Raw genomic sequence first — 242 nt, forward strand, 5'->3', positions numbered from 1 at the left:
TCGAATGCAATGAGAATCTACACCAAAATAATGGAGGAATCCAGAGGTCCATTCAACCACTAATATATTATACCCGTCCCTTGGAACGTAAACCATAAGTGCAGGTACCTTTTCTCCCACACTTATCCCTCCTACTTCCCTTAGTACTCTTCCGAGCAGTCAGGTGTCCCTGCTTCTTGTCTAACTCTGACCCATTTATGTCATCCACGTCTTCATCCTCTTTGATGGTACCCTCATGCACA

Source organism: Penaeus monodon, chromosome 24 (assembly GCF_015228065.2).
Source record: "Penaeus monodon isolate SGIC_2016 chromosome 24, NSTDA_Pmon_1, whole genome shotgun sequence".
NCBI classification, from domain to species: Eukaryota; Metazoa; Arthropoda; class Malacostraca; order Decapoda; family Penaeidae; genus Penaeus; species Penaeus monodon.